Below are 23,059 nucleotides of genomic sequence, written 5' to 3' on the forward strand. Positions count from 1 at the left end.
CTGGCTCCTTAACATAGGATAGATCCTTGTCTAACTGGACTGAGCTGAAATCCAACACATGAGACGGATCGCCGTGATACCTCCGGATCATCGAAACATGAAATACCGGATGAACTCATGCTAGGCTGGGAGTTAAGGCAAGCTCATAAGAAACCTCCCCAACTCCCCTCAACACCTCAAAGGGGCCAATGAACCTTGGGCTCAGCTTTCCCATCTTTCTGAATCTCATAACGCCCTTCATAGGCGAAACCCGAAGCAGGACCCGCTCTCCAACCATGAATGCAACATCGCGAACCTTCCGGTCTACAAAGCTCTTCTGTCTGGACTGGGCTGTGTGAAGTCTATCCTGAATCACATTCACTTTCTCCAAGGCATCACGAAACAAGTTTGTACCTAATAATCTGGCCTCGCCCGGCTCGAACCAACCCACTAGGGACCGACACTGCCTACCATATAGAGCCTCATATGGTGCCATCTGAATGCTGGACTGATAATTGTTGTTGTAGGCAAACTCCGCAAGTGGCAAGAACTGATCCCATGAACCTCCAAACTCCATCACACACGCACGGAGCATATGCTCAAGAATCTTAATAATACGCTCGGACTGCCCATCCGTCTGAGGGTGAAATGCTGTGCTCAACTCCACCCGAGTGCCCAACTCTTGGTGTACAGCTCTCCAGAAATGCGATGTAAATTGCCTGCCCCGGTCAGAGATGATAGATACCGGTATGCCATGAAGTCTGACAATCTCACGAATGTAAATTCGAGCCAGCTGCTCGGAAGAATAGGTAGTCATCACAGGAATGAAATGAGCTGACTTGGTCAGCCTGCCCACAATCCCCAAACTGCATCAAACTTCCGCTGAGTCCGTGGGAGTCCAACAACGAAGTCCATAGTGATTCGCTCCCATTTCCACTACGGAATTTCTATCTTTTGAAGCAACCCACCCGGTCGCTGATGCTCATTCTTCACCTGCTGGCAATTTAGACATCTAGCCACACACTCTACTTGTCTTTCTTCATCCTCCTCAACCAATAATGTTGACTCAAGTCCTGATACATCTTCGTGGCACCCAGATGAATTCAGTGCCGCGAGCTGTGAGCCTCCTGGAGAATCAACTCATGCAAACCGTCTACATTGGGTAAACATAACCTGCCCTGCATCCTTAATGCACCATCCTTCCCCATAGTGAGCTCCTTAGCATTACCGTGCTGGACCGTGTCCTTAAGGACAAGGAGATGGGGGTCATCATGCTGACGCTCCCTGATACGATCATAAAGAGAAGACCGAGAGACCACACAAGCCAATACTCGACTGGACTCAGAAATATCCAATCTCACAAACTGGCTGGCTAAGGCCTGAACATCCAATGCCATAGGCCTCTCTACTGCTGGTAGATATGCTAAACTCCCCAGACTCTCTACCCGACAACTCAAAGCATCGGCCACCACATTGGCCTTCCCGGGATGGTACAAAATGGTAATGTCATAATCCTTAAGCAGCTCTAACCACCTCCTCTGACACAAATTAAGATCCTTCTGGTTGAACAGATGCTGCAAATTCCGGTGATCAGTGTAGATCTCACAAGGAACGCCGTACAAATAATGCCTCCAAATCTTCAAGGCATGAACAATAGTTGCTAGCTCAAGGTCATGGACGGGATAGTTCTTTTTATGCACCTTCAGCTATTTGGATACCTGGGCAACCATCCTACAGTCCTGCATCAACACCGCGCCGAGGCCAACTCGCGACGCATCACAATAAACTGTATAAAACCCCGAACCTGAAGGCAATACCAATACTGGGGCTGTAGTTAAAGCTGTCTTGAGCTTCTGAAAGCTCTCCTCATACTCCTCTGTCCACCTGAACGGAGCACCCTTCTGGGTCAGCCTGGTCATAGGCGCTGCAATAGATGAAAATCCCTCAACAAACTGACAGTAATACCCCGCCAAACCAAGGAAGCTCCGGATCTCTGTAGCTGAGGACGGTCTGGCCCAACTCTGCACCGCTTCCACCTTCTTCGGATCCACCTTGATCCCCTCACTTGACACAATATGACCCAAGAATGCTACGGAATCTCACCAGAACTCACATTTTGAGAACTTTGCATACAACTTCTTTTCTTTCAAAGTCTGAAGCATTGTCCTCAGGTGCTGCTCATGATCCTCCCAAGTTTGGGAATACACTAGAATATCGTCAATGAAAACGATGATGAAAGAATGAATATAGGGCCGGAACACACTGTACATCAAGTGCATAAAGGCTGTTAGGGCATTGGTCAGCCCAAATGACATCACAAGGAACTCATAATGGCCATACCGAGTCCTGAAACCAGTCTTCGGGATATCTGGCTCCCGAATCTTCAACTGATGATAACCTGAACGCAAGTCAATCTTGGAAACTACTTTGGCACCCTGTAGATGATCAAATAGGTCATTAATATGAGGCAAAGGATACATGTTCTTCATTGTGACTTTGTTCAACTAGCGATAATCAATACACATATGCATAGAACTATCCTTTTTCTTCTCAAACAAGACAGGAGCACCCCAAGGTGACACACTGGGCCGAATGGAGCCCTTATCAAGCAACTCTTGCAACTGCTCCTTCAACTCCTTCAACTCAGGAGGAGCCATACGGTATGGAGGAATAGAGATGGGATGAGTGCCCGGCAACAAATCAATGCCGAAATCAATATCTCTATCGGGCGGCATGCCCGAAAGATCAGCTGGAAACACATATGGGAAATCCCTCGCTACTGGAACTGACTCAACTGTAGGGGTATCAATACTGACATCTCTCACATAAGCTAAATATGCGTCGCACCCTTCTTAACCATTCGTTGATCCTTAAGAAATGAAATAACTCTGCGGGGAGTATACTCTAAGGTACCTCTCCACTCTAATCGCGGTAAGCCTGGCATAGCCAGCATCACAGACTTAGCGTGACAATCAAGAATAGCATAATGGGGAGACAACCAGTCCATGCCCAAGATAACATCAAAATCTACCATGCTGAGTAATAATAAGTCGGCTCTGGTCTAAAAACCACTAAGAGCAATCAAACACGACTGATACACGCGGTCCACAACAAGAGATCTCCCACCGGATTAAACACATAAATAGGGGAACTCAAAGAATTCCGAGATACGCCCAAATGTGGGGCAAAATAAGAGGACACATATGAATACGTAGAGCCTGGGTCAAATAATACTGACGCATCTCTATGACAGACTGGAACAATACCTATAATGATAGAGTTGGAAGCAACTTCCTCTGTACAAGCCGGAAGAACATAATACCTGGCCTGGCCTCCCTCTCTAGGGCGTCATCGACTTCCCCGACCTCTACCTCGAGCTGGCTAAGCAGGTGGGGCGGTAGCTTGTGTTGGAATCTTGGCCTGAGGACCCAGTGGAGCATGTGGTGGCTGAGAAGTCTGTGGAGGTGCAACCCTCCTAAGTCTGGGGCAATCCCTTACCATGTGGCGTGTGTCTCCACACCTCAAAGCAACCCCTCGGAGGGCGTGGCTGCTGCGACTGACTCGGGCCAAGTCTGCTGGACTGGCCACTAAAAGCACCCCGAGCATGAGGCACACTAGATACTGGCGGTGCATAATAAGGCTCCTGGTGCATAGAAGGGGCTGCAACACTACTGGCGGCTGGAAGAGCTGAATGAACGGGGCGACTCACATAACCCCTACTATTATGATATGAGATTTGAGATTATGTTATTCTTAGGCCTTCTAGTAGTTGACCTCCGGGTCAGTTTATATGAGTTTACCGCTTTATTTCTATTCCTGATTTCTGTTATTATTATTTCGTACGGGTTTATTGTGAGTGGATTGCTATAGCCTCTTCACTACTTTGTCGAGGTTAGGCTCGGCACTCACAGAGTACTTGAAGTCGGTTGTACTCATGCTACACTTTTGCACTTTTTGTGCAAGTCCCGATATCTGTCCCAGCGGGCCGTAGAGGAGACTCCTCGGATTCAACTGCTTTTGGAGACTTGAGGTACAATTGCTGGCATTCGCAGTCCCTGAAGCCTCATTCTATCCTATCTTTACTGTTTTCCTTAGTCTGAACAATTGTATTTTGTTAAGACTTTATCTGTAGAAATTATAGTATACTCATGTATTCGTGGCTCTAGATTTTTGGGATATGTTTAGATTATGAAACATTGTATTTATCACATCTATTTCATACTATTACAGTTGCATACTATTAATGTTCTGTTAAAAATTGTTAAAACTGGTCATTAGCTAACGTTGACTTGCCTATCAAGTAAAATATTAGGTGCCATCATGACCCCACGGTTAGGATTTTGGCACGTGACAATATAACGCATAAAGAATGGGTAACATACAAAGAATATGTAACAAGTAAAGGATACGTAACAATTAATCCAGCTAAAGTAAGTTGCGGGATCATACATATAGTGACCTAGGAATTCTAAAAGTAGATTTACCTAGATTTGAGCATGAGTTAAGGACAACTGCGAGATGGTTCGTAGTTAATCTCGTATGCCAATCTCTGAAACTTGAGAGCTTTGAAAGTAGGTTTGTAGAGGTGAAAAGGCAACCTTCGCATGAATTGGTACGACCAATACTCAATTAAAAAGTGATGACAATTTAATAAGGCAGTACTATAAGTATGTGACAAAGAATATACAACATAGGCATGTGTAAAGAGTATACAACATAATCATGTATAAGGCACATACAACACAGGCACGTGAAAGAATATACAACTTGAAACGTGCGACAAAGAATATACGATTTGAAGCACGTGACAAAGAATATATAACTTGAAGCGCATGACAAAGAATATACGATTTCAAACATATGACAAAGAACCATATTTTTTCTTCACAAACAAGACAAGAGCACCCCAAGGTGACACACTGGGCCGAATGAAGCCCTTATCAAGCAACTCCTGCAACTGCTCCTTCAACTCCTTCAACTAAGGAGGAGCCGTATGGAGGAATAGAGATGGGTTGAGTGCCTGACAACAAATCAATGCCGAAATCAATATCTCTATCGGGCGGCATGCCCGGAAGATCAGCTGGAAACACATCTGGGAAATCCCTCACTACTGGAACTGACTCAACTGTAGGGGTAACAATACTGACATCTCTCACATAAGCTAAATACGCGTCGCACCCCTTCTCAACCATTCGTTGAGCCTTAAAAAATGAAATAACTCTGCGGGGAGTATACTCTAAGGTACCTCTCCACTCTAATCGCGGTAAGCCTATCATAGCCAGCGTCACGGACTTAGCGTGACAATCAAAAATAGCATAATGGGGCGACAACCAGTCCATGCCCAAGATAACATAAACATCTACCATGCTGAGTAATAATAAATCGGCTCTGGTCTAAAAACCACTAAGAGCAATCAAACATGACCGATACATGTGGTCCACAACAAGAGATCTCCCACAAGAGTAGACACTTAAATAGGGGAACTCAAAGAATCCCGAGATACGCCCAAATGTGGGGAAAAATAAGAGGACACATATGAATACGTAGATCCTGGGTCAAATAATACCGACGCATCTCTATGACAGACTGGAACAATACCTGTAATGATAGAGTCAGAATCAACTGCCTCTGTACGAGCTGGAAGAGCATAATACCTAGCCTGGCCTCCCCCTATAGGGCGACCCCGACCTCCCCGACCTCCACCTTGAGCTGGCTGAGCAGGTGGGGCGGTAGCTGGTGTTGGAATCATGGCCTGAGGACCCGGTGGAGCACGTGGTGGCTGAGAAGTCTGTGGAGGTGCAACCCTCCTAAGTCTGGGGCAATCCCTCACCATATGGCGGGTGTCTCCATACTCAAACCAACCCCTCGGAAGGTATGGCTGTTGCGACTGACTCGGGCCAGATCTGCTGGACTGGCTGCTAAAAGCACCCCGAGCAGGAGGCACACTAGATATTGGCGGTGCATAATAAGGCTCCTGGGGCGTAGAAGGGGCTGGAACACCACTGGCGGCTGGAAGAGCTGAATGAACGGGGTGACTCACATAACCCCTACCATGGCGAGCTGCCGGGGCATGAGCTCCAGAATAAGAATTAGTCTCTCGAGACCTCTTGGCCTCTCTCTCCTCTCGGTCTCGGGCAAGCATGCCCTCTAATCTCATAGTAATACTCACAACCTGCTGGTAAACGATATCCAGCTCTAACTCCCTGACCATACTAATCCTGATACTGGGGTGGAGTCCCTCAATAAATCGTCGAACCCTCTCTCGAACTGTGGCAACCAAGAGCGGTGCATGTCGGGCCAAATCACTGAAGCAGACAGCATACTCTGACACAGTCATAGCACCCTGGCACAGCTGCTCAAACTCCACGCGCCATGAGTCCTTGAGGCTTTGAGGGACTTACTCTCTCAAAAATATGTTCGAGAACTGAGTCCATGTAAGTGAAGTTGCCTCATCCGGACTACTCAACTAATAAGCACGCCACCACTGATAGGCTGCTCCACTAAGATAGAAAGTGGTAAAAGAAATACCACTCATCTCCTCTACGCCTAGAGTACGGATAATATGATGACACTCCTCCAGAAAACCATGAGCATCATCTGTAGCCAATCCGCTGAAGGTAGGTGGGTGGTACTTCTTGTACCTCTCAAATCTGAGCTACTCCGCCTTAGAACGGCTTTCCTAGTCTCATGCTGAACCGGAGCTACTGGCGGCATAGGAATGAACTCTGGGGCCTGATCAACTTTGACCCTCTGCTCAGGAGTGTGGGCTACAGAAGTCTGTGCCCCTCCCCCGTCCTTAGATGTGGCGGGAGCTAACGGAATCAATCCAACCTGAGCTAAGGTGCTTCACACGCTCATGAACTGGGATAGAGTATCCTGAAGGGCTGGTGCAGCAATAGGAACCTCCGATGCCTGCCCTCCAGCTGAAACTTTTGGGGCCTCCTCTGTCGTAGCTTGCGCGGGTGCTCTGGCTGCACCGCAAGGCCGTACTCTACCCCGGCCTCTGGCGGCTCAAGCAAGGGATACGGGTGCCTGGTCATCAGATCCTCCGGTATGAGAAAGAATAGAATAGAGAAACTTTTAGAATTTGATGCCAATAACTCGCACGACACGGAATCAAAAGAAGCATGTTTGTTCCTAACAGTTCCATAGCCTCTCGAAGATAAGTACAGACGTCTCCGTACCGATCCGCGAGACTCTAAGAAATCGGCTTGTGACTCACGACTCCTATGAACATAGAGCTCTGATACCAACTTGTCACGACCCAATTTCTCCCTCCATGAACTGTCATGACGGCACCTAGTCTCTACGACTAGGTAAACCTAATTATTGCAGAAATGAAATGAAAACACAAAGATAACAGCTAACAGATATAGTTAACAAGCAGAAACGGTGCCACTCGGCATATACAATATTCACTTTTTCCCAAAACCTAGAATACCGTAAGTCACAAGCTACTAAGAAGTCTTAACCGTTCTATGCATCATTTCTACAGAAAGAAGGCAAAAATGAACATAGGGGGATAGAGGGAGACTCCGAGGATATGCGGATGCTGGCAAATGTACGTTGAAGTCTCAAATAAGCAGCAGCAACTGCAACTAGTGCTAAGGCTGGTAAGATGAACTTGAATTTGTACACGAAAAATAAACATGTGCAGGAAAAGGCGTGAGTACACCACAACAGTACCCAGTAAGTGCCAAGCCTAACCTCGGTCGAGTAGTGACGAGATCAGGTTAGGGCCCTACTAGTATAAAATAATGAAATAAGACCGAACGAGATATCACAGTCAAAATAAATACGGAAATATAACGGGAATAGAATCATAGCAAAACAACAGCTCGGAATACAGAGATAACAACAGGGGATCTCTCGAGATACCGTCTCGTAGTCCCAAACGTAAATGTGCAGGGTGGTCTCCCAGAATACCATTCTGTAGTCCCAAAATAAATGTGCAGAACAGGGGGATCTCCCAGAATACCGTTCCGTAGTCCCAAAGTAAATATGCAGTACAGGGGGATCTCCCGGAATACCGTTCCGTAGTCCCAAATTAAATATGCAGTACAGAGGGATCTTCCGGAATACCATTCCGTAGTCCCAAAGTTAATATGCAGCTCAACCAATAGAATTAACAGGTACAACAAGAAACCTACAGTTTAGACTAAGTTCAAGTCAAGGAAAGCAAGTAATTTCACTAAACATGTTGTACAGAGTTCAAATAGGCAGTTAAAACACGTAGGCATGCTATTCTAACTAAACAGGATAGTTACATATGCTAGTGTAGTTCAAATAAAGGGAAACAGGTTATGACTTTGTGAAAAATAGAGTTTTACAACAAATAGCCCATGTACGTACTCGTCACCTCAGTTCCCCCAAACAAGGTTAGACAAGCCACTTACCGCGAATCGAGCTCAATCAATCAGTCACAATGCCATTCCCATGAATATCCAGCTCTGAGTGGCCTAAATCTAGCGAAAATCATTTACATAGCATAAATATAACTACAAGAAACTAATCTAGCTAATGAAATAAAAGCTAACGCAATAAATTGAAAAATCGCTCATAAAGCCTCCCCGAGCCCACGTCTCGAAATCGGGTAAAAGTCACAAAATGCTATCACCCATTCACTCACGAGTTCACTCGTAAAAAAATTACTCAAATCTGATACCAAAATCTCGATCAAAACCCCAAAATTCGGCCTAAGAACTTTTCTCAAATTTTTCCAAATTTTCACTCCAAATTCAAAATTAAATGATAAAATTAATGATAGATTAGTGGGATATAACCATAAAGGATTTAGGATTCATTACCCAATGATTCCTCTGAAAATCTCTCGAAATTTTGTCTTCTACCGAGCTCCCAACTCAATTTTGTGATATGAACTCAAAACCCCCATTTTTGAACTTTAAATTCTGCCCAGGTATGCCCTTCTTCGCGAACGCGGTCAAAGCCTTGCGTTCGCAAAGCACAAGCTGCTTCAGATCAAATATATACTCATCGCGAACACGATGCACTGGTCACAAACGCGAAGCTCAACTAGCTTGACCCTACACGAACGCGGTGCACTCATCGCGAATGCGTAGGCTATTATGCCTGGAACCTATCTGACCGTTGACTCTACAAGAACCCGAGGTCCTTATGGTGAACGCGTAGCCTTAGTGTTCCATACCTTCGTGAATGCGGGAACGACATCGCGAATGTGAAGAACAACTCAGCTACCTTTCCTAGATGCTCTACGCGATCGCGAGACCTCTCTCGCGAACGCGATGAAGGATTGTCTACAACAAAAACACCAGAAATCTGCTATCTTTCAAGTCCAAAAACGAGTTCGTTAAGACCCGAAACTCACCCGAGGCCCCCGAGACCTCAACCAAACATACTAACCAATCCTAAAACACCATACGAACTTAGTCGAGCCTTCAAATCACATCAAACAATGCTAAAATCATGAATCACCCTCCAATTCAAACTTAAAGAACTTGAAACATCAAAATTCTACAACCGATGCCGAAACCTATCAAACCACGTCCGACTGACCCCAAATTTTGCACACAAGTCATAATCAACACTACGGACCTACTCCAACTTCCGGAATCAGATTCCGACCCCAATATCAAAAATTCCACTACCGATCCAAAACTTCAAAAATTCGACTTTCACTATTTCAACCCTAAATGATCTACAGACCTCCAAAACACAATCAAGACACTCTTCTAAATGCAAAATCACCCAACGGAGCTAACGAAATCGACAGAACTCCATTTCGGAGTCATCTTCATACAGTTCTAACTACAGTCCAAATTCTAAGGCTTAAACCAGTCCCAAGCACTCCCCAAAAACCAAAAATGAAACCTCCCGGCAAGTCACAGTAGTAGAAATAGATACGGGGAAAGCAGTTAATAAGGGATCGGGGCTCTAACTCTCAAAACGATCGGCCAGGTAGTTACACCACATTTCGTAGATCTTGAGGGATTCCTAACCCCTTCCCCTTGAGATAACTTGAACCCTTACCTTGAATCTCAACCGTTTCCGCAAACCATAATCGGAGAATACAAGACATGATGTTTTAGGTGTTCTAGTGTACCTTAAATACTAGGTGGCGACTCTAATCCCAATTAACCTTATAGAGTACTATAAGTTGTATGTTGTTTTGACTTGTGCAAAATAGGGTGCAACAACATGGCGACTCTGTTGGGGATAGTTCAGTTTCTAACCACAACAGACTTGATCAATTACTTGAGGGATTACAGGTTCTCCAATACTCCAATTTCTATTATTTTGTAACACATGCTTCAAGTAGTATATTTTTTTCATTTGCTTCAATCGTATATTCTTTGTCATATGTTTGAAATGGTATATTCTTTGTCATGCGCTTCAAGTTATATATTCTTTGTCATGTGCTTCAAGTCGTATATTCTTTGTCGCACGTTTCAAGTTGTATATTCTTTCACGTGCCTGTGTTATATATGCCTTACACATGATTATGTTGTATACACTTGACACATGCCTATGTTGTATATTCTTTGTCACATACTTATGGTACTGCCTCATTAAATTGTCATCACTTATTAACTATATCTGTTAGCTATTATCTTTATGTTTTCATTTCATTTCTGCAATAATTAGGCTTACCTAGTCGTAGAGACTAGGTGCGGTCACGACAGATCACAGAGGGAGAAATTGGGTCGTGACAAGTTGGTATCAGAGCTCTAGGTTCATAGGAGTCGTGAGTCACAAGCTGATTTATTAGAGTCTCGCAGATCGGTACGGAGACGTCTGTACTTATCTTTGAGAGGCTATGGAACTGTTAGGAACAAACATACTTCTATTGATTCCTTGTCCTGCGAGTTATTGGCATCAAATTCTAAAAATTTCTATATTCTATTCTTTCTCACAGATGGTGAGGACCCATACCGGAGGATTTGATGACTAAGCACCCGTGCCCCCTGCTTGAGCCACCAGAGGCCGGGGCTGAGGTAGAGTACGGCCACGCAGTGAAGCCAGAGCACCCGCACAAGCTACGACAGAGGAGCCCCCAGCAGGTCCAACTAGAGGGCAGGCACCTGAGGTTCCTATTGATGCACCAGCCTTTCAAGAGACTCTAGCCCAATTCATGAGCGTGTTCAGCACCTGACTTCCGCTGCCAACACTCCTGAGTAGAGGGTCCAGGTTGATCAAGCCCCAGAGTTCATTCCTATGCCATCGGTAGCTCTGGTTTAGCATGAGACTACTATAGCCGCTTCTAAGGTGGAGCAGCTCAAACTTGAGAGGTACAAGAAGTACCACCCACCTACCTTCAGCGGATTGGCTACAGATGATGCTCAGGGTTTTCTGGAGGAGTGTCATCGTATTCTTCGTACTATGGGCGTATCGGAGACGAGTGGGGTTTCTTTTACCACTTTTCAGCTTAGAGGAGCAGCCTATCAGTTGTGGAGTGCTTATGAGTTGAGTAGTCCGGAAGAGGTAGCTTCACTTACATGGACTCAGTTCTCGGACATGTTTTTGAGAGAGTATGTCCCTCAGAGCCTCAGGGGCTCATGACGCACGGAGTTTGAGTAGCTGCGCCAGGGTGCTATGACTGTGTCATAATATGCTATCCACTTTAGTGATTTGGCCCGACATGCACCGGCCTTGGTTACCACAGTTCGAGAGAGGGTTCGACAATTTATTGAGCGACTCCACCCCAGTATCAGGATTAGTATGGTCAGGGAGTTGGAGATGGATATCCCTTATCAGCAGGTTGTTAGTATTGTTAGGGGATTGGAGGGCATGGTTGCTCGAGACCGAGAGGAGAGAGAGGCCAAGAGGTCTCGAGAGACTGGTTCTTATTTTGGAGCTCATGCCCCGGCAGCTCGCCATGGTAGGGGTTATGTGAGTCGCCCTGTTAATTCAGCTCTTCCAGCTGCCAGTGGTGTTCCAGACCCTTCTACGCCATAGGAGCCTTATTATGCACCGCCAGTATCTAGTGTGCCTCCTACTCGGGGTGCTTTTAGCAGCCAGTCCAGCAGATCTGTCCCGAGTCAGTCGCAACAGCCATGGCCTCCGAGGGGTTGCTTTGAGTGTGGAGACACCCGCCATATGGTGAGGGATTGCCCCAGACTTAGGAGGGTTGCACCTCCATAGACTTCTCAGCCACCACGTGCTCCACCGAGTCTTCAGGCCATGATTCCAACACCAGCTACTGCCCCACCTGCTCAGCCAGCTCAAGGTGGAGGTCGGGGAGGTTGGGGTCGCCCTAGAGGGGGAGGCCAGGCTAGGTATTATGCTCTTCCAGCTCGTACAGAGGCAGTTGATTCTGACTCTATCATTACAGGTATTGTTCCAGTCTGTCATAGAGATGCGTCGGTATTATTTGACCCAGGATCTACGTATTCATATGTGTCCTCTTATTTTTCCCCATATTTGGGCGTATCTCGGGATTCTTTGAGTTCCCCTATTTAAGTGTCTACTCTTGTGGGAGATCTCTTGTTGTGGACCACATGTATCGGTCATGTTTGATTGCTCTTAGTGGTTTTTAGACCAGAGCCGATTTATTATTACTCAGCATGGTAGATGTTTATGTTATCTTGGGCATGGACTGGTTGTCGCCCCATTATGCTATTCTTGATTGTCACACTAAGTCCGTGACGCTGGCTATGACAGGCTTACCGCGATTAGAGTGGAGAGGTACCTTAGAGTATACTCCCCGCAGAGTTATTTCATTTTTTAAGGCTCAACGAATGGTTGAGAAGGGGTGCGACGCGTATTTAGCTTATGTGAGAGATGTCAGTATTGTTACCCCTACAGTTGAGTCAGTTCCAGTAGTGAGGGATTTCCCAGATGTGTTTCCAGCTGATCTTCCGGGCATGCCGCCCGATAGAGATATTGATTTCGGCATTGATTTGTTGTCAGGCACTCAACCCATCTCTATTCCTCCATATGGCTCCTCCTTAGTTGAAGGAGTTGAAGGAGCAGTTGCAGGAGTTGCTTGATAAGGGCTTCATTCGGCCCAGTGTGTCACCTTGGGGTGCTCTTGTCTTGTTTGTGAAGAAAAAATATGGTTCTTTGTCATATGTTTGAAATCGTATATTCTTTGTCATGCGCTTCAAGTTATATATTCTTTTTCACGTGCTTCAAATCGTATATTCTTTGTCGCACATTTCAAGTTGTATATTCTTTCACGTGCCTGTGTTGAATGTGCCTTATACATGATTATGTTGTATACTCTTTACACATGCCTATGTTGTATATTCTTTGTCACATACTTATGGTACTGCCTTATTAAAATGTCATCACTTTTTAATTGAGTCTTGGTCATACCAATTCATGCGAAGGTTGTCTTTTCACCCCTCCAAACCTACTTTCAAAGCTCTCAAGTTTCAGAGATTGGCATACGAGATTAACTACGAACCATCTCGCAGTTTTCCTTAACTCATGCTCAAATCTAGGTAAATCTACTCTTAGAATTCCTAGGTCACTATATGTATGATCCCGCAGCTTGCTTTAGCTGGATTAATTGTTACATATCCTTTTCTTGTTACATATTCTCTGTATGTTACCCATTCTTTATGCGTTATATTGTCACGTGCCAAAATCCTAACCGTGGGGTCATGATGGCACCTAATATTTCACTTGATAGGAAAGCCAACGTTAGCTAATAACTTAACCAGTTTTAACAATTTTTAACAGAACATTAATAGTATGCAACTGTAATAGTATGAAATAGATGTGATAAATACAATGTTTCATAATCTAAACATATCCCAAAAATCTAGAGCCACGAATACATGAGCATACTAGAATTTCTACAGATAAAGTCTTAACAAAATACAACTGTTCAGACTAAGGAAAATAGTAGAGATAGGATAGAATGGGGCTTCAGGGACTGCGAATGCCAGCAACTGTACCTCAAGTCTCCGAAAGCAGTTGAATTCGAGGAGTCTCCGCTACGGCCCGATGGGACCGACATCGGGACTTGCACAAAAAGTGCAAAAGTGCAGCATGAGTACAACCGACTCCAAGTACTCTGTGAGTGCCGAGCCTAACCTCGACGAAGTAGTGACGAGGCTATGGAAATTCACTCACAATAAACCCGTACGAAATAATAATAACAGAAATCAGGAATAGAAATAAAGCGGTAAACTCATATAAACTGACCCGGAGGTCAACTACCAGAGGGCCTAAGAATAACATAATCTCAAATATCATATCACAATAACGAGAATAAACTCTAAAGCCATAAACAACTACAACACATAAATTTTTTTACGGCGTACAACCCGATCCCAAGTTTCAATTTAATATCTTTTACAGTGTACAACTCATTTCCAATATCAATGTCATATCATTTCCTGTTCCATTGAGCATGCAACCCGATCCCCCAATATCAATTAATTTTAGTATCATTGCGGCGCGCAAACCCATTCCCCCAATATGAATTCATTTCTGTACCATTGTGGCGCGTAACCCGATCACCCAGTATCATTTTATTAGCATAAAATACTCAACACCACTATTTATGAAATATTAACACAAAAGAGAAAATGAAACGTGCGGAACAATAAAGAACTACCAATACATGTGAAGAATAGCCAATACTTCGCAATCAAAAACCTTGGAAAAACAATAATACCGAAATAGCTATATTGAGTTATATGATTACTGAAATATTCTATATGTTGATATTTGATGGTGATCTTTAAAATTAAAAGAGGTGAAAGTGTGGAATATGAAATACGGCCACCGTGCTAGGAATAAAGAATCTTGTGAATGGCCAAATGAGCCAAGGAAATATTGTTGTTGTGAGTGCCTGAAAATACAAATAAGAATTTATACAATGTGAAAAATGTTGAGGTGAGTACAGTTGTGTTTATGTTACCTTTGTGTGCAAATCAAATCAAAAATATTTTTGGGAGCATCATTAGCAAAACCGAGGAAGGGTGGGTCATAAGGCCCACACCTAAAACTACACGTGCCGATGTAGGGGTGGATTGTGGTTATTCCCCTTATTTGGGATGAAATTGAAATATTGGAGAAATTGTGATATTATTCCCCTTAATTGGGATGAAACTGGTAACAATTGTGGATTGGAAAAGTCAACCCACACGGCATATGTGGGAAGGCGGCCTAGCTGATCGGGTAGAGATCAGATGCCATGTTGCGCACATAGTGGTACTACTCTTGGTAACAACTTTCTTTCGCATCACTCATCAAACCACATCATTCGTGGGGATATGGCCTAGCCGATCGGGCGTGATCGGACACCATGCTTACATAGACGGTGGTATATCGGTGCTAATGATCTCCCTACCAAAAATTGTATATGAAGTTCGTATTTAGAAAATTATTATGTTTTAACTGGACATTTGGATATTGTTGATTGTGACTTGCTGTTTCTATGTGTTATCTTTTCTTATATGGTCATTCTATTTTGAAAGAGGACTTTAAGCTTTACATACTAGTACTATTCGATAGTACTAACGTCCCTTTTGCCGAGGGGCTGCATCTTTAATGGATGCAGGTGGTTCTACAGCAGGCGGCACTGATCTGTGATAGCGGTACTCTTTCTTCAGCTGACTTGGTGAGCCCCCTTCATTTTGGGGGTCATGTATCTTTTGTTTCTCATATACTGTGTTTTGAGGTATAGCCGGGGCCTAGTTGTCGGCATTTCCATATTACTCTTCTATTGTACTTAGAGGCTCCGTAGATAGGCTATAGGCTCTGGTTGATGTTGGGAATTGAACTAGAAATGTTGGTATTTGGAAATCATGTTTTTCATTAATTTTATAAATTCGTAATATTTTGGAAATTATGACTGAAGCTGCTAATGGGAATGAAATGGAAGTTGTTAATAAAAATCTTTTCAGTGTTTGATTAATGGAGTACATCTCCTATTTATTCATGGATGTGTTTGGATAGAAGGAAATCTAACAGGCTTGCTCTGCCGGGTTCTCTCGGTTGATAGCCGATCGCGCTCCCCGAGTTTGGGGTGTGACACCGAGAGACTAGAGAGATTGATGACTGAGTTGAGGCCTGAGAGCCGGATTTTGAGTGATATTGATGGGATCGGGCTGCACGCCACAGTAGGTATTATTGATTCATGATGGAATCGGGCTGCACACTGCAGCAGGCTTTATTGATTTATGCCATGATTGGCTTATTATAGCGCTTGGGCTGGATCTGCCGCTCCGGAGTCTACACACCCAAAGTGTGCGCAGTTACTATTGATTCATTTGGGCTGGATCTGCCATGTACAGTGCTGAGTGACTGACAGTGTTGAGGGTTGGATCTGCCTTATTCAGTGCTGAGTGACTGTGTGTGCTGAGTGATTGAGCGTGATGAGTGGAAGTGCGAGACAATGATGTTGAGTATTCTGAGACTGTGAGTACATGAGTTCTTCACTATGATGCATTGCATTTGACATGCATATTTGACATACAGGCATAGAGATGCATTTTCTCATGCTATACGGTATAGTGACATTCATGATCTGGCATGTACATTTGACTTGCAGGCATCGAGATGTATATTCTTCATGCTAGACGGCATATGATAATTGATGACTTCACATATACATTGACATGTAGGCATAGAAATGTACTTTCCTCATACCATTTGATAATGAAACAACTTATCTGTTATTGAAAGTTTTTGGGAAAAATCACAGTTTTCAGACTTACTCATTTTTGTGGTGTTTTAAGTGAAAGATTTGGGATTTACTATTTTACCTGAAAAGCATGACTATTTTCCGTAACTGTGAATGAGTTGAGCATCATATCTTTGAGTTATTTCTTGTTAGCACTTTTATTGTATTATTATGAACTGTTGTTGGCTATTGGTGTTGGATTCCTACCTTTGTCCCAGCTCGTCACTACTTTCAACCTAAGGTTAGGTTTGTTACTTATTGAGTACATGGGGTCGGTTGTACTCATACTACACTTTTGCAACTTCCGTGCAGATTTTTTATGCTAATGTTGCTGTGTATGGCAGGAGATGGCATTGAAGATGTACCTGCATTCCGGTCATTGCTGCATTTTATTCTTGGTAGCTTTAGAATTATTAATTTGTTCACGTATATTTCAAATGGATGATGTATTTATTTAATATTAGCATTGTAAACTCTAAATCTTAGAAGCTCATGATTTGTACTACCAGTCATTGAGAAATTCTTTGTATAGAAGTTCAGTTATATTATCATTACATTTCTCAGTAAAACTCAATGAATTGGATTATTGTTGCTAATTGGCTTACCTAGCGGGTTGGGCTAGGTACCATCACGACTAGTTGGATTTTGGGTCGTGAGAAGATGGTACCGGAGCTCTAGGTTCATAAGTTCTACGAGTCATGAGCAAATGTCTAGTATAGTCTTGTAGATCGGTATGATGACGTCCATACCTATCTTCGAGAGGCTACAAGGCATCTTGGATAAACTTCCTATCTTTCTTTCCTTATTGTGCGACATTGATTCAACTTGAAGTATATCTCTTTGAAATCCTTCCACTCACTCGTATGCGTATGTGAGCGCTCGATATCAGCTGTGTATCGATGACTTTTGATTCCATGGATGAGGTACGAGATGTGATTTTTGTGTGCTGATAATGGATGAGTCTGGAGGACTTGAGGTCGGGTGTTGACTGTAGCTTGAGCACGGGGATTTCAATTATGTGAGTATGTGCTATTGGACATCTATGTCCAGTGGTGTGCCTATGAATTGAATTTGTGGCCCGATGAGTGGTTGAATTACTAAATGATGAGTATGATGTGACTACGGGCTGTGTTCAGATGGTTTGAATGGGATAGGAAGAGTTTGCTTGAGATGTAAAAAGGACTATTGGGTGCTTGATTTCTGTCTTGATGTGACGTATAGTCTCGAGTTATGAGTGTGTTGAAGGATCTTTCATGTTGTTTAATTGTGGAACGAATTAGATTCTCATGTCTTATTGATGAGTTCAGACTCAGGATGATTAAGTGATTGCGTAGTAGTTGTGGCTGGGAAAGGGTATAGAGAGATGTCAGTTTGAGGCTAAGCAAGTGGATTATGACCTACGGGGTAATCAACGGAAATGTGATCCTTATGATATTGTGAGGAGGGTTTTGTTTCTACCAGTGGGTTATAGTTGTTGCGATTTGAGTTTGGATTGGTTGAGAAAGTTGACCTGACTGTCACGAGGATGAATGCGATATTTGTAGATGATTTGAAGTATTAGATGGTTTGTGTTACATGAGCTTATGAATAATTGAGTTAAATTTTGGTGCAGGATTATGGCAGTGATAGAGTATGGGTATTGTGAGTTATCGAGTGTTTTGTCCTATGGCTTTGAGCTAAGTGGGGGAGTCTGTTATCGACAATTGGATTACATGGTTATGTGTTGTACTAGTTTTAGGTTTGAGGCATGCTTGTGAATCAGATATGAATTGTAGAGGTTAAGGTTGAGGATGACTCGAGTAAAGGAATTTCTGGATACAGGTTATGTTACACTTTATGGGTATATAGGAATCATGGAATGATTGAGTTGTTATTCATGGAAGATGTAGTGTGCATGGAGTATGAATTTGCTCGGTTGCGTTAAGGCGGGGTTGCTTCTATGGGTGTTGTCGTGCTAAACGGGCACATGTCGTTCGGCCCTTTTGGGTGGTGCAATTGAGACTTGAGCAGAGTAGATGACTCTCGAGAAGGTTCTAATGGATTTAGGAGTTATATGTAGCAATTAGGAATTTCCAGGACTTGTATATGGCTAGAATCTGAGATTTACATTGGATGGTGTCGGGACATGCGGTATTTCTAAATCACGATGGATTCTACATTTCAGTATCATAAAGGTAAAAGGAACAACTATAAATTTGCAGAGGGTCTCTCCAAAGTGGGTGTCTTGGTTGTAGTACTTTTGGGGTGCTTAAGAGGGAATACAACGGCTTATGGGCCTTAGGGCGGTGTGGTTGTATGCTAGGATCGCTTGTGGTGAGGTTTCGGTAAGGATCGTGGTGTTCTAGCAAGGAGAACTGTTACCTTGAGGGTAATTCGGAAGGAACTCGGAGGAATAAGACAACTTGGTAGTAGGTTGGATCAACACGGTAATGGATATGATCGGTTCTTTGGGGTACTTATGATTTGGTGAGTCTCTACATGTGTTTTGTGTCAATACTCTTGGTTTTGGCGACCTACGTGGCTTGGTTAAGTGAGAGAGATTCAATTCTGATGGTTTGGTTATGTACAAATGTGTTTCAGAGAGTTCTAGATGGTTTCTACCACAATTTGAGATGGATATTTCCTACCTGCATGAGGAGCATGTTGCTTATTGTGATTTTTTTCTGGATGGGATCAAGTGGCAGGTTTCTGACTGATCGGGTATGTATTCTATTGGTGAATCAAAGTTGATTATGAGATTTTTGTGCTTTTCATATGATGGCATGATAGATGCAGTGTGTTGTGTAGGGTTGAGATTTGCATGTGCAAGGTCACGGTTCAGTTTTGGAGGGAAGGTCTGGAATTCTGAACAGTATGGATGGTTTCAGATGTTTAGTAAATGCTATTACTACTTGGTATTGCCTGGGAAGGGTACGCATTTCAGAAGGTGCGCTGTGTTTTGGCTTACGGACGCTTCATTGGTATTGTGGCACTCGCTTGGTTGATCAACTGCTGATGTCCAGATTTTGCTATGTGGCACGGAAGAATTATGTAAAAATTACCCGTGGGATAATTATGTATGAGAGACGTGTTAGTCATTCGAGTGATGGAGTTGGGGTCGGCTATGGTGATTCAGGTGTTCTATGGATTTGGATACTGGGAGTTCTCAAGAGCAGATTGTTTTGGGGTTGCGGACTGTGAAGCTGTGGCCAAGGTTAGCTAGATGTTGGTACGTGTTATGGTTAGATTATTGTGGACTTTTGGAAGGCTATTTATCAATTTGGGGATGGCCGGAGTTGATTTGGGGGCCCATTGGTAGACCCGTAGAGGATGTGTATTCTACACCAGGTCAGATTTGTGGACTCGGAACTGTTAGAGCTGAGGGGTGTGTCATTCGATTAGAGTTGAGCTTGTTCATGTTCTGATATGTTATATGTGTTACTCTTCTATGCTACGTGAGGTTATGATTTGTTAGTTACATGAACACATGGTGCGGTTATGTTTGGGTCTTGTAGCGGAATTCGAGCGAGATGGTGATTGGGGTGTGGAATGGTTGATTGTACCTTGGTTATGGCCTTTTTCCGATTGTGATAAGTTGTGTTGATTGCTTCTCCATGGTTGTGGTCATGCACTTTGGGTACTGAACGTCGAATTGCGTGTGATTGTTGATTTTGAGCTTTGTGGCTTGAAATATTTTATATGGGCCGGTGTTTGGATAGGGTCGCGCACTGCAGCGATGTTATATTGGGATATGATCCTTTGTGTTAGATTCGTGTGTTTTGGTTCTACGGTGTGATGGGTTCTTAGCATTGCGTTGTGGTGGTACTTGTTGAGTTTGCGGAACAGATCTCTCATTTGAGCCATTTTTCATTTTTAGTGCATTTCAATTGTTGCGTATTGGTGCACGGATTGCACGGTTTGTGGCTCTGGATAGTATTGGTGTGTCATGTCTGTAGAGTAGCTTGTATTTGATGAGATGAAGTCTTTGGGTCTGAGGTGATTCCATTCGAATTTGATTACGGTGTGTTTGGAAGAGTAATATCGGAGGTCAACTTAGAATTTGGGCTATGGCTCTGGTTAGGCGAGAGAACTCCGTGACTTGATGATCTGATGAGTGGTTATGAGTTTCTGAATGTTTCTTTCATCATCGGCAGTGTACGAAGGTTTTAGAATGAGGTTTTGTTTGATATGAGGTTTATTACCGGTACCGGGTGTGTTTTGAGCAGCTATCACAATCAAAAGTTATTGCTATGAGTATTTGAGTTATGTGGTATATCATGTGATTAAATCTTGGGCTTTGGTTATGGGTTGATATAACTTGATCAGATTGTACAATGTGTAGATGCGAGATTCGGGTCTTGTAAGGAATTCCGGATGATGGGAATTGGGTTCCAAGGTTTATGGGCTAAAGTTGAATTAAGGATATTCAGCTAGGTTATGTCGTTAGGCTTATATATTAGGATGACGTGGGATCACCCCCGGGTATGTGCATGGTAAGGTCACACGGCGGTTTAATGGCTTTGGAACGACTCTTGGCACGTTCGAGGGCGAACATAGGTTTAAGTGGGGGAGAATGTAACAACCCGACCGGTCGTTTTGAGAATTTGCACTTCGCTCGGTAGTTTGAAGGCATGAGTAGCTCTGTATGATGTATTATGACTTGTGTGAATCGTCGGTTTTGGTTTTCAGGTTATTCGGAATTTGATTTGGAAGAATGAATTTCATGATTCAAGCTTTAAGGTTGGAAGAGTTGACCAAGTTTGACCTTTTAGTATTTGACCTCGAATTGGAGTTTTGATGGTTCCATTAGGTCCGGATGGTGATTTTGGATTCGGGCGTATGCCCGGTTTTGCATTTGGATAATTCTAGAAGGTTTCAACGCTAATTGGCGAAAGTTGGAAAATTGAAGGTTTGAAAAGTTCATAAGTTTGACTGAGAGTCGACGTTGAGGATATTGGATTCCGATTGTGGTTCGAAGAATTGGAATAACTTCGTTATGTCATTTGAAACTTGTACGCAAAATTTGAATTCATTCCGGATTGATTTGATATGTTTCAGCGCAGGTTTTGGAAGTTGAAAGTTCAAAAGTTCATTAAGTTTGATTTGAGATGTGATTCATCATTTTGATGTTGTTATGCGTGATCTGAGGCCTCGAGTAGGTTCGTGTTATGTTATCGGACTTGTTGGTATATTTGGACGGGGTCCCGAGTGGCTCGAATGAGTTTCGGACGAGGTTCGGATCATTTTGTCGTATGTTGCATTGCTGAAGGAGTGATGGTTCTGGTGTTTCCGCATCTATGGAAGAATGGATGCAGATGCGAGTCCGCAGATGCAGACAATTAGTCGCAGAAGAGAAAATAGGCTTCGCTGGGGGATCATCGCAGACGTAGAGGAAGAGGTGCACCTGCGTGTGTGCAGAAGAAAAATCTTTGGGCGCAGGAGCGGTCTTCTGCGCAGATGCGCATTTAGTTGTCGCACCTGTAATTGCGCAGGAATGGATGTTTTCCGCAGGTGCGAAGGGCCATTGTTCCAGCTTATTTCGCAGAGGTGGGCTTCACGTCGCAGAAGAGGCTCAATTATTCACAGAAGCGAAAGGGCTAGACAGATTCTATTTTTATTCGAGAGCTTGGTTTTTATATGAGATTTTGAGATTTGGAGCTCGGTCTTGGGTGACTTTAGAGAGGGATTTCACCACATGGATTGGGGTAATCATTCTTAACTCGGTTGTGATAATATTTCGTGAATCTATCTGAGGGTATGAATTCCTGAATCTACGTGATTTGTGCTTGGTGTTGAGGTGACTCACGTGCTAAGTGACAGGTGTGTGGGCGTGCACCGTGTGAATTATGACACGATTGATTATGTGGTACTGTGTAGTGACCTAATCTTGTTTCTATTCATGAAATTTCTATGTGCTAGAGTGATTGAGCTGTGATCCAAGTTAGAAACCATGTCTAGGCTATATGCTTATCCTGTTGAGACCCACTGAGGTCATTTCTGTTGTTGATTTATTTGCTTACATTGTAATTACATAATCAGTAATACTCACTCATTTGCATATCATATCTCAGTCTCTAGTGCTATTTATTGATACATCATATCATCATTTTTGTTCTGATTTTCATGACATTGTGAGCCCGAGAGACTGGAGAGATTGATGTCTGAGTTGAGGCCTGAGAGCCGGATTGTGAGTTATATTGATGGGATCATGCTGCACTCCGCAGTAGGTATTATTGATTCATGATGGGATTGGGCTGCACGTCGCAGCAGGCTTTATTGATTCATGCCATGATTGGCTTATTATAGCGCTTGGGCTAGATCTGCCCCTTCGGAGTCTGCACACCCATAGTGAGCGCACTTGCTATTGATTCATTTGTGCTAAGTGACTGAGAGTGTTGAGGGTTGGATCTGCCCTGTTCAGTGCTGAGTGATTGTGTGTGCTGAGTGGAAGTGAGAGACAGTGATGTTGAGTACTCTGAG

The sequence above is a fragment of the Nicotiana tabacum genome, chromosome 2, assembly GCF_000715075.1.
Source record: "Nicotiana tabacum cultivar K326 chromosome 2, ASM71507v2, whole genome shotgun sequence".
In the NCBI taxonomy this organism is placed as follows: domain Eukaryota; kingdom Viridiplantae; phylum Streptophyta; class Magnoliopsida; order Solanales; family Solanaceae; genus Nicotiana; species Nicotiana tabacum.